This window comes from Petromyzon marinus, chromosome 80 (assembly GCF_048934315.1).
Source record: "Petromyzon marinus isolate PM22_M1 ecotype Great Lakes invasive population chromosome 80, UKy_Petmar_22M1.pri1.0, whole genome shotgun sequence".
Classification (NCBI taxonomy): Eukaryota; Metazoa; Chordata; class Hyperoartia; order Petromyzontiformes; family Petromyzontidae; genus Petromyzon; species Petromyzon marinus.
The window spans coordinates 11537834-11550255 of record NC_133746.1 but is presented as its reverse complement, the minus strand read 5'-3'; the positions used below and the strand labels follow the sequence as shown (position 1 = coordinate 11550255).

Below are 12422 nucleotides of genomic sequence, written 5' to 3'. Positions count from 1 at the left end.
GTGATGATGGTGGTGGTGATGGTGGTGGTGATGGTGGTGATGGTGGTGATGGTGGTGGTGATGGTGGTGGTGGTGGTGATGGTGGTGGTGGTGGTGATGGTGGTGGTGATGGTGGTGGTGGTGGTGGTGATGGTGGTGATGGTGGTGGTGGTGGTGGTGATGGTGGTGATGGTGGTGATGGTGATGGTGGTGATGGTGGTGATAGTGGTGATGGTGGTGGTGGTGCTGGTGATGGTGGTGGTGATGGTGGTGATGGTGGTGATTGTGATGATGATGATGGTTGTGATGGTGGTGATGGTGGTGATGGTGGTGGTGATGGTGGTGATGGTGGTGGTGATTGTGATGATGGTGGTGGTGATGGTGGTGATGGTGGTGATTGTGATGATGATGATAGTTGTGATGATGGTGGTGGTGGTGATGGTGGTGGTGGTGATGGTGGTGTTGATGGTGGTGATGGTGGTGATGGTGGTGTTGATGGTGGTGATGGTGGTGGTGGTGATGGTTGTGGTGGTGATGGTGGTGATGGTGGTGGTGGTGATGGTGGTGATGGTGGTGATGGTGATGGTGGTGGTGATGGTGGTGGTGATGGTGGTGATGGTGGCGGTGATGGTGATGGTGATGGGGGTGATGGTGGTGATGGTGGTGGTGGTAGTGGTGATGGTGGTGATGATGGTGGTGATGGTGGTGGATGGTGGTGGTGATGGTGGTGGTGGTGGTGATGGTAGTGATGGTGGTGTTGATGGTGTTGATGGTGGTGATGGTGGTGGTGGTGATAGTTGTGGTGGTGATGGTGGTGATGATGGTGGTGGTGGTAGCGGTGGTGGTGATAGTAGCGGTGGTGGTGATGGTGGTGTTGATGGTGGTGATGGTGGTGGTGATGGTTGTGGTGGTGATGGTGGTGATGGTGGTGGTGGTGATGGTGGTGATGGTGGTGATGGTGATGGTGGTGGTGATGGTGGTGGTGATGGTGGTGATGGTGGCGGTGATGGTGATGGGGGTGATGGTGGTGATGGTGGTGGTGGTAGTGGTGATGGTGGTGATGATGGTGGTGATGGTGGTGATGGTGGTGGTGATGGTGGTGGTGGTGATGGTGGTGATGGTGGTGGTGATGGTTGTGATGGTGGTGGTGGTGATTGTGATGGTGGTGGTGATGATGGTGGTGGTGATGGTGGTGATTGTGATGATGGTGGTGGTGGTGGTGGTGAGGGTGGTGATGGTGGTGGTGATGGTGGTGGTGGTGATTGTGATGGTAGTGGTGATGGTGGTGGTGGTGATGATGGTGATTGTGATGATGGTGGTGGTGATGGTTGTGATGGTGGTGGTGGTGATGATGGTGGTGGTGATTGTGATGATGGTGATGGTGATGGTTGTGATGGTGGTGGTGATTGTGATGATGGTGGTGGTGATGGTGGTGGTGATGGTGATGGTGGTTGTGATGATGGTGATGGTGATGGTTGTGATGGTGGTGGTGATTGTGATGATGGTGGTGGTGATGGTGGTGGTGATGGTGATGGTGGTGGTGATGGTGGTGATGGTGGTGGTGATTGTGATGGTGATGATGGTGGTGGTGATGGTGATGATTGTGATGATGGTGGTGGTGATGGTGGTGATGGTGGTGATTGTGATGGTGGTGATGGTGGTGTTGGTGATGATGGTGATGGTGATGATGGTGGTGGTGGTGATGATGGTGGTGGTGGTGGTGATGATGGTGGTGATGGTGGTGGTGATGGTGATGATGGTGGTGGTGATGGTGGTGGTGATGGTGGTGATGGTGATGATGGTGGTGGTGGTGATGGTGGTGATGGTGGTGTTGGTGGTGGTGATGGTGGTGATGGTGGTGGTGGTGGTGATGATGGTGGTGGTGGTGGTGATGATGGTGGTGATGGTGGTGGTGATGGTGATGATGGTGGTGGTGGTGATGGTGGTGATGGTGGTGTTGGTGGTGGTGATGGTGGTGATGGTGGTGGTGGTGGTGGTGATGATGGTGGTGGTGGTGGTGATGATGGTGGTGATGGTGGTGGTGATGGTGGTGATGGTGATGATGGTGATGATGGTGGTGGTGGTGATGGTGGTGATGGTGGTGGTGATGGTGGTGATGGTGGTGATGGTGGTGGTGATGGTGGTGATGGTGGTGATGGTGGTGGTGATGGTGGTGGTGGTGGTGGTGATGGTGGTGGTGGTGGTGGTGGTGATGGTGGTGGTGGTGATGGTGGTGATGGTGGTGGTGGTGGTGGTGATGGTGATGATGGTGGTGGTGATGGTGGTGGTGATGGTGGTGATGGTGATGATGGTGATGATGATGGTGGTGATGGTGGTGATGGTGGTGGTGATGGTGGTGATGGTGGTGATGGTGGTGGTGATGGTGGTGATGGTGGTGGTGATGGTGGTGGTGGTGGTGATGGTGGTGGTGGTGATGGTGGTGGTGATGGTGGTGGTGGTGGTGATGGTGGTGATGGTGGTGGTGATGGTGGTGATGGTGGTGATGGTGATGGTGGTGGTGGTGATGATGGTGGTGGTGATGGTGGTGGTGATGGTGGTGATGGTGGTGATGGTGGTGGTGATGGTGGTGGTGGTGGTGATGGTGGTGGTGGTGGTGATGGTGGTGGTGATGGTGGTGGTGGTGGTGGTGGTGATGGTGGTGATGGTGGTGGTGGTGGTGATGGTGGTGATGGTGGTGATGGTGATGGTGGTGATGGTGGTGATAGTGGTGATGGTGGTGGTGGTGCTGGTGATGGTGGTGGTGATGGTGGTGATGGTGGTGATTGTGATGATGATGATGGTTGTGATGGTGGTGATGGTGGTGATGGTGGTGGTGATGGTGGTGATGGTGGTGGTGATTGTGATGATGGTGGTGGTGATGGTGGTGATGGTGGTGATTGTGATGATGATGATAGTTGTGATGATGGTGGTGGTGGTGATGGTGGTGGTGGTGATGGTGGTGGTGATGGTGATGGTGGTGGTGATGGTGGTAGTGGTGATGGTGGTGGTGATGGTGATGGTGGCTCCTGCTGCTGCAGCTGCGTTCTCGCCCCCTCTCCCCTAGGTCCGACTCGGCCTCAACGAGCAGCTGGTTTGCCACGTGACGTGGGGGGGAGACAACGGCGGCCGGGGCGAGGGGGTGATTGAGGTTACCACGTGGTAACCACGTGGTTATCACGTGGTTACCCCATGGTTACTACGTGGTTTCCACAAGGTTACCACGGGGTACCACGTGGTTACCACGTGGTTACCACGTGTTTATCATGTGGTTACCCCATGGTTACCACGTGGTTACCACGTGGTTACCACATGGTTATCACGTGGTTACCCCATGGTTACTTCGTGGTTTCCACAAGGTTACCACGGGGTACCACGTGGTTACCACGTGGTTACCACGTGGTTACCACATGGTTACCACGTGGTTACCACATGCTTATCACGTGGTTACCCCATGGTTACCACGTGGTTACCACGTGGTAACCACGTGGTAACCATGGGGTAACCACGTGGTTACCACGTGGTAACCACGTGGTAACCACGTGGTAACCACGTGGTTACCCCATGGTTACCACGTGGTTACCACGTGGTTACCACGTGGTTACCACGTGGTTACCACGTGTTTATCATGTGGTTACCCCACGTGGTTACCACGTGGTAACCACGTGTGGTTACCACGTGGTTACCACGTGGTTACCACGTGTATACTGGGGCCGCGTGCCGAGTCTCAAGACATTGCCATCAAGTAGAGGTCCTGTCACGTGACACGTGCCCTGGGATTAGGACCCCCCTACCACCCACCCACCCACCCCTACCACCCACTCCTACCACCCACCCCTACCACCCACCCACCCCTACCACCACCCCTACCACCCACCACTACCACCCACCCCTTCCACCCCTACCACCCACCCCTACCACCATCCCTACCACTCACCCCTACCACCACCCTACCACCCACCCCTACCACTCACCCACCCCTACCGCCCACCCCTACCACTCACCCACCCCTACCGCCCACCCTACCACCCACCCCTACCACTCACCCACCCATACCACCACCCCTACCACCCACCCATACTACCACCTCTACCACCACCCCTACCACCACCCCTACCACCCACCCCTACCACCCACCCCTACCACCCACCCCTACCACTCACCCCTACCACCCACCCTTACCACTCACCCCTACCACCCACCCCTACCACCCACCCCTACCACCCACCCCTACCGCCCACCCCTACCACCCACCCCTACCACCCACCCCTACCACTCACCCCTACCACCCACCCTTACCACTCACCCCTACCACCACCCCTGACCACCCACCCCTACCACCCACCCCTACCACCCACCCCTACCACTCACCCCTACCACCCACCCTTACCACTCACCCCTACCACCCACCCCTACCACCCACCCCTACCACCCACCCTTACCACCCACCCCTACCACCCACCCCTACCACCCACCCCTACCACCCACCCCTACCACCCCTACCACCCACCCTTACCACCCACCCCTACCACCACCCCTACCACCCACCCACCCCTACCACCCACCCCTTCCACCCCTACCACCCACCCCTACCACTCACCCCTACCACCCACCCCTACCACCCACCCCTACCACCCACCCTACCACCACCCCTACCACCCACCCACCCCTACCACCCACCCCTTCCACCCCTACCACCCACCCCTACCACTCACCCCTATCACCCACCCCTACCACCCACCCCTACCACCCACCCCTACCACCCACCCCTACCACTCACCCCTACCACCCACCCCTACCACCCACCCCTACCACCCACCCTACCACTCACCTCTACCACCCACCCCTACCACTCACCCCTACCACCCACCCCTACCACCCACCCCTACCACCCACCCCTTACCACCCACCCCTACCACCCACCCATACCACCACCCCTACCACCCACCCATACCACCACCTCTACCACCACCCCTACCACCACCCCTACCGCCCACCCCTACCACCCACCCCTACCACCCACCCCTACCACCCACCCCTACCACCCACCCATACCACTCACCCCTACCACCCACCTTTACCACTCACGCCTACCACAACCCCTACCACCCACCCCTACAACCCACCCCTACCACCCACCCCTACCACCGACCCCTACCACTCACCCCTACCACCCACCCTTAACACTCACCCCTACCACCACCCCTACCACCACCCCTACCGCCCACCCATACCACCCACCCCTACCACCCACCCCTACCACCCACCCCTACCACCCACCCCTACCACCCACCCCTACCACCAACCCTTGCCACTCACCCCTACCACCCACCCCTACCACCCACCCCTACCACCCACCCCTACCGCCCACCCCTACCACCCACCCCTACCACCCACCCCTACCACCCACCCCTACCACTCACCCCTACCACCCACCCTTACCACTCACCCCTACCACCACCCCTACCACCCACCCCTACCACCCACCCCTACCACCCACCCCTACCACCACCCCTACCACCCACCCCTACCACCCACCCCTACTACCCACCCCTACCACCCACCCCTTCCACCCCTACCACCCACCCCTACCACCCACCCCTACCACCACCCCTACCACCCACCCACCCCTACCACCCACCCCTTCCACCCCTACCACCCACCTCTACCACTCACCCCTACCACCCACCCCTACCACCCACCCCTACCACCACCCCTACCACCCACCCACCCCTACCACCCACCTCTTCCACCCCTACCACCCACCCCTACCACCCACCCCTACCACCACCCCTACCACCCACCCACCCCTACCACCCACCCCTTCCACCCCTACCACCCACCTCTACCACTCACCCCTACCACCCACCCCTACCACTCACCCCTACCACCCACCCCTACCACTCACCCCTACCACCCACCCCTACCACCCACCCCTTACCACTCACCCCTACCACTCACCCCTACCACCCACCCCTTACCACCCACCCCTACCACCCACCCCTACCACCCACCCCTACCACCCACCCCTACCACCCACCCTACCACTCACCCCTACCACCCACCCCTTACTACCCACCCCTACCACCCACCCCTACCACCCACCCCTACCACCCACCCCTACCACCCACCCCTACCACTCACCCCTACCACCCACCCCTACCACCCACCCCTACCACTCACCCCTACCCCTCACCCCTACCACTCACCCCTACCACCCACTCAGGGGCCAGGCCACGTGGCGTGAGGCATCGCCCTCTTCGGAGTGAGCGGACGGCGCATCCCGAGGGTGTCACGTGTCCACGTGGTGAGGTGTCACGTGTCCACGTGGTGAGGTGTCACGTGTCCACGTGGTGCGGTGTCACGTGTCCACGTGGTGATGTGTCACGTGTCCACGTGGTGAGGTGTCACGTGTCCACGTGGTGAGGTGTCACGTGTCCACGTGGTGCGGTGTCACGTGTCCACGTGGTGAGGTGTCACGTGTCCACGTGGTGAGGTGTCACGTATCCACGTGGTGAGGTGTCGCGTGTCCACGTGGTGATGTATCACGTGTCCACGTGGTGATGTATCACGTGTCCACGTGGTGAGGTGTCACGTGTCCAACGTGGTGAGGTGTCACGTGTCCACGTGGTGAGGTGTCACGTGTCCACGTGGTGAGGTGTCACGTGTCCACGTGGTGAGGTGTCGCGTGTCCACGTGGTGATGTGTCGCGTGTCCACGTGGTGAGGTGTCACGTGTCCACGTGGTGATGTGTCACGTGTCCACGTGGTGATGTGTCACGTGTCCACGTGGTGATGTGTCACGTGTCCCACGTGGTGCGGTGTCACGTGTCCACGTGGTGAGGTGTCACGTGTCCACGTGGTGAGGTGTCACGTGTCCACTTGGTGCGGTGTCACGTGTCCACGTGGTGATGTATCACGTGTCCACGTGGTGCGGTGTCACGTGTCCACGTGGTGAGGTGTCACGTGTCCACGTGGTGATGTTTCACGTGTCCACGTGGTGACGTATCACGTGTCCACGTGGTGAGGTGTCACGTGTCCACGTGGTGAGGTGTCACGTGTCCACGTGGTGAGGTGTCACGTGTCCACATGGTGAGGTGTCACGTGTCCACGTGGTGATGTATCACGTGTCCCACGTGGTGATGTGTCACGTGTCCACGTAGTGAGGTGTCACGTGTCCACGTGGTGAGGTGTCACGTGTCCACGTGGTGATGTATCACGTGTCCACGTGGTGACGTATCACGTGTCCACGTGGTGAGGTCTCACGTGTCCCACGTGGTGACGTATCACGATAAATAAAGGACGAGTGGATGTTAAGGGGTCACTGTGTGCGGTCTGTGGCTGATGAGTGGCGTGAGTTCACTACCTCGCCTGGTACGCAGGAGGGCGTGGGTTCGATCCCGAACCCTGACGCCTACTGCTGCTGCTTATGTGGAGTCTGCGTCTCTCTCATCTGCATCATCATCATCATCATCAGGGTGTCTAGGAGATGTTGACTACCTCGCCTGGTGTGCAGGAGGCCGTGGGTTCGATCCCCCTACCGCACGGAGTTATTTGTCTGCTGCTACAAATTCCCATTCGACGATGATGTTGGTGATGTTGTTGGTGGTGATGTTGGTGATGATGATCATGGTGATGATGGTTTTGGTGCTGATGATGTTGGTGATGATGATGTTGGTGATGTTGGTGATGATGGTGATGATGGTGATGTTGGTGGTGATGTTGGTGGTGATGTTGGTGGTGATGATGATGGTGGTGATGACGGTGATGATGATGTTGGTGGTGATGTTGGTGGTGATGATGGTGGTGATGTTGGTGATGATGTTGGTGATGATGTTGGTGGTGATGTTGGTGGTAATGATGATGTTGGTGATGATGATGTTGGTGATGATGATGTTGGTGATGTTGGTGATGATGATGGTGGTGATGAGAAGAGATGGAGTGATGGGTGAGTGGGTGTGTGGGTGAGTGGGTGAGTGACACGGGCTAGAGAAGAGATAGAGTGATGGGTGAGTGGGTGAGTGTGTGGGTGAGTGGGTGAATGACACGGGCTAGAGAAGAGATGGAGTGATGGGTGAGTGGGTGAGTGTGTGGGTGAGTGAGTGGGTGAATGACACGGGCTAGAGAAGAGATAGAGTGATGGGTGAGTGGGTGAGTGTGTGGGTGAGTGGGTGAATGACACGGGGCTAGAGTAGAGATGGAGTGATGTGGTACAGGAGGACGTGGAGCTGAGTGGACTTGCCGATGACTGGTACCAGCGGTGTCAAGATCGGCCTCTGTGGAGGAGGCTCGTGAAGGACGCTACTGGGCAGTTGGAGGCAGTCGCCCTCCAACAACAACGGAGGGTGGAGGAGCGACGCTCACAACAGCGAGCGGAGCGCCGGGTGGCTAAAGCACAGCAGGTTGGCACAGTAGGGGGGGCACAGGTGGTGCATCGGCCAGTCATTTTAATTTGTCTCAGTCAGTCGACCCGTGGCACCTGCTGGGTCTGCCCCATGACCTGCGGGGGCCGACATCCACCCCCTCCACTCCCCCCTCCTCCTCGTCGCCCCCCTCCTCCCCCCCCCCAGTGCCCTGAGGGACATCCCTCACGGGCTGGCTCACCACCGCCCGGGGTTACCCCGCACGCTCCCGCGCACACCGCCTCAGAAAGCGGACGCGGTGTCGTGAACGCTCTCGCCCCTGCGGGCGCTTGTTACCGACGCACGCGCACAAATGGCACCGCGCCGACACTCCGCACCAAAGTTTATTGACGGCGCGTTCCGAGAAAAACCCCGCGCGTGCGCATGGCGCGGAGCAAAATATTCCACGAGCAGGGCCTAGCCCCTCACCACCCAATCCCTTGGGTGTAGCCTCACTCGATTCCTCGCCTCGCGGACACGCTCACGGCGTCGCAGCGACACTGCGGGAGTCGGAGGGACGGCGATCAGAGAGAGAGAGAGAGGGGGCTCTGCCTCGGGTCGACTCGGAGCGACACACGCTAGCCGCTAGCGTCTCACGCTAGCGGCTAGCGTGAGACGCTAGCCGCTAGCGTCTCACGCTAGCGGCTAGCGTCTCACGGACGCTAGCCGCTAGCGTCTCACGGACACTAGCCGCTAGCATCTTACGCTAGCGGCTAGCGTCTAGCGTGAGACGCTAGACGCTAGCGTCTCACCAGCCCGGAACGCTAAGCGTCTCACGGACGCTAGCGTGAGACGCTAGCGAGTGCACTCTTTAGCGTCTCACGGACGCTAGCGTCTAGCGTCTTACAGACGCTAGCGTCTAGCGTCTTACAGACGCTAGCGTCTTACAGACGCTAGCCGCTAGCGTCTGTGAGACGCTAGACGCTAGCGTCCGTGAGACGCTAGCGAGTCCGCTCGCTAGCGTCTCACAGACACTAGCGGCTAGCGTCTCAAGGATGCTAGCGTCTAGCGTCCTTGAGACGCTAGACGCTAGCGTCTCACAGACGCTAGCGTCTAGGGTCTGTGAGACGCTAGACGCTAGCGTCTCACAGATGCTAGCGTCTAGCGTCTCAAGGACGCTAGACGCTAGCGTCTCACGGACGCTAGCCACTAGCGTCCGTGAGACGCTAGCGGCTAGGGTCTCAAGGACGCTAGCGTCTAGGGTCTCACGGACGCTAGCCGCTAGTGTCTCACGGACACTAGCGTCTAGGGTCTCACGGACGCTAGCCGCTAGCGTCTCAAGGACACTAGCGTCTAGGGTCTCAGGGACGCTAGCCGCTAGCGTCTCAAGGACACTAGCGTCTAGGGTCTCACGGACGCTAGCCGCTAGCGTCTCAAGGACACTAGACACTAGCGTCTCACGGCCGCACTCGCTAGGGTCCCACGGACGCTAGACGCTGGACGCTAGCGTCTAGCGTCTAGCGTCTCACGGACGCTAGCGAGTGCGGCCGCGAGTCGCTCCTGACGTCTGGACGGCCGGAGGGGAAGTCCACCCGGAGGGGAAGTCCACCCGGAGGGGAAGTCCACCCGGAGGGGAAGTCCACCCGGAGGGGTAGTCCACCCGGAGGGAAAGTCCACCCGGAGACATCCACCGGGGGAAGTCCACCCGGAGGGGAAGTCCACCCGGAGGGAAAGTCCACCCGGAGGGGAAGTCCACACGGAGGGGAAGTCCACCCGGAGGGGAAGTCCACCCGGAGGGAAAGTCCACCCGGAGGGAAAGTCCACCCGGAGGGGAAGTCCACACGGAGGGGAAGTCCACCCGGAGGGGTAGTCCACCCGGAGGGGAATTCCACCCGGAGGGGAAGTCCACCCCGAGCCGTTTGTCTCCCTGCCCATTGAATCCCCCTTGACTTCAGAATCGCGGCGACCTCAATCCTGCGGCGGCCAATCGCGCGCTCGCCTGCGATTTCAAACCGATGCCCTCGGCGCTTTCCTGGACCGCTGCTTCCCACGATTCCTCGGCCCGCTGTCTACGCGCCTCGCGAAATTCCTCGCCCCCCGAGCGCCCCGCCGGGCTCGGTCCGCACCCGGCGGTGTCCGCGGACGAGTTCCCCGCCCCGCCTCCTCGTAGTCGCCGCCCGCAAAATATTTGACCCCCCGGCACCCCGGCGCTGTGAGCTTCGCGCTGCGGTTAGCCCGGTGAGCTTCTGTTGCGCCCAAACAATTTGTGGAAGATTTAAGGGGGGGGGGGGGGGCGCTGTAATGTTAGTTGGTCTGTTGGGGGGGGGGAGGGGGGATCGGCCAATCTCCTGGAACCGGGAAACCGTGGGGCGACCCGCTAGGGGCCCTTCGGATGAAAACCCGTGGTGCCAGGCGATCCCCCCGCTGGGACCCTACGTGTGTGTGTACACTGTGTGTGTGTACACTGTGTGTGTGTGTGTACACTGTGTGTGTATACGCTGTGTGTGTGTACAACGTGTGTGTGTATACGCTGTGTGTGTGTGTGTACACTGTGTGTGTGTGTGTACACTGTGTGTGTATACGCTGTGTGTGTGTACACTGTGTGTGTGTGTATACTGTGTGTGTACACGCTGTGTGTGTGTGTGTACACTGTGTGTGTACACGCTGTGTGTGTGTACACTGTGTGTGTGTGTACACTGTGTGTGTGTGTACACTGTGTGTGTACACGCTGTGTGTGTGTACACTGTGTGTGTGTACAACGTGTGTGTGTGTATACGCTGTGTGTGTGTATACGCTGTGTGTGTGTACACTGTGTGTGTACACGCTGTGTGTGTGTACACTGTGTGTGTGTGTACACTGTGTGTGTGTGTACACTGTGTGTGTACACGCTGTGTGTGTGTACACTGTGTGTGTACACTGTGTGTGTACGCTGTGTGTGTGTGTACACTGTGTGTGTACACGCTGTGTGTGTACACTGTGTGTGTGTGTACACTGTGTGTGTGTACACGCTGTGTGTGTACACTGTGTGTGTACACGCTGTGTGTGTACACTGTGTGTGTGTACACTGTGTGTGTGTACACTGTGTGTGTACACTGTGTGTGTGTGTACACTCTGTGTGTGTGTACACGCTGTGTGTGTACACTGTGTGTGTGTGCACTGTGTGTATACACTGTGTGTGCGTGCACTATGTGTATACACTGTGTGTGTGTGTATACACGCTGTGTGTGTACACGCTGTGTGTGTACACACGCTGTGTGTGTACACATTGTGTGTATACACTATGTGTGTACACACACACACATAGTGTACACACACACAGTGTACACTATGTGTGTACACTGTGTGTGTGTACACGCTGTGTGTGTACACTGTGTGTGTGTGTGTACACTGTGTGTGTGTGCACTGTGTGTATACACTGTGTGTGTGTGTACACGCTGTGTGTGTGTACACGCTGTGTGTGTACACTGTGTGTACACTGTGTGTGTACACTGTGTGTACACTGTGTGTGTGTACACGCTGTGTGTGTGTGTACACTGTGTGTGTGTGTACACTGTGTGTGTGTACACGCTGTGTGTGTGTACACTGTGTGTGTACACTGTGTGTGTGTGTACACGCTGTGTGTGTACACACACACAGCGTGTACACACTGTGTGTGTGTGTGTACACACTGTGTGTGTGTACACTGTGTGTGTGTGTACACTGTGTGTGTGTACACTGTGTGTGTACACTATGTGTGTGTACACTGTGTGTGTACACTGTGTGTGTACACTGTGTGTGTGTGTACACGCTGTGTGTGTGTGTGTGTACACACACACACACTGTGTACACTGTGTGTACACTGTGTGTGTGTGTGTACACAGTGTGTGTGTGTGTGTACACTGTGTGTGTACACACTGTGTGTGTACACACACAGTGTGTGTGTGTGTGTACACTGTGTGTGTGTGTGTACACTGTGTGTGTGTGTACACGCTGTGTGTGTACACTGTGTGTGTGTGTGTACACTGTGTGTGTGTACACTGTGTGTGTACACGCTGTGTGTGTACACACTGTGTGTGTGTGTGTACGCTGTGTGTGTGTACACTGTGTGTGTGTGTGTACACACTGT

The 12422-nt window shown here is 58.4% G+C and overlaps 1 long non-coding RNA gene across 1 annotated transcript; it reads left to right on the top strand.

Moving 5' to 3' along the window:
- The first annotated feature begins 6188 nt into the window (after positions 1–6188).
- LOC142907659 (uncharacterized) lies at positions 6189–7292 on the top strand. Its single transcript, XR_012931181.1, has 2 exons — positions 6189–7095; positions 7143–7292. It is a non-coding gene; the product is annotated as an uncharacterized LOC142907659 (long non-coding RNA).
- Positions 7293–12422: the final 5130 nt, after the last annotated feature.